Source organism: Condylura cristata, unplaced genomic scaffold, assembly GCF_000260355.1.
Source record: "Condylura cristata isolate star-nosed mole 26May11 unplaced genomic scaffold, ConCri1.0 scaffold00029, whole genome shotgun sequence".
Taxonomy (NCBI): domain Eukaryota; kingdom Metazoa; phylum Chordata; class Mammalia; order Eulipotyphla; family Talpidae; genus Condylura; species Condylura cristata.
Genome location: NW_004567130.1, coordinates 18,784,538 through 18,785,076, shown reverse-complemented (window position 1 = coordinate 18,785,076; position 539 = coordinate 18,784,538).

Genomic DNA, 539 nt, shown 5'->3' with positions numbered 1-539 from the left:
GGGGGGCAGCCCACATTTATAGGACACTGGGCTGCGAGGGGGCCCTGGGGAGGGGGAGCACACCACAGAGCACCCAGTCCCAGGGCCCCCCCTTTCTGTGAGTTTCCTTAGGGTAACAGTGTGTCTTGTTTATTAACACCCTCCTGGATGGCACAGGTCAAAACGCAGCTCCCGCAGCCACTGCAGGGCCAGCTCACCCCCCGCCAGGGTGTGACCCCAGCGGCACTCTCCCCGCTGCCCCCTCAGCAGTGGGCTTTGTCCATCACCTGTTCTGCTCCCCACTCTGTCTCTGGGGAATCCTCTCACCCCTGTACCTCTGGCCTGCACCCCAGTCTCATGTGCACGAATAAATGCACCTCTAACAGCCTGACTGGCCCCATTTCACCTTAGTGAAGGACACAGGACTGGTCAGCTGGCACCCAGGCTCCGTGGGTGCAGAGACCTCCGGGCCAAGGCTGCCTCAGAGACATGCTGCCGCCCGGCCGGCATGCACTGCCCGCCAGGCCCTCGGAGGAGCGGGCGCTGTGGTGTCTCTCCTG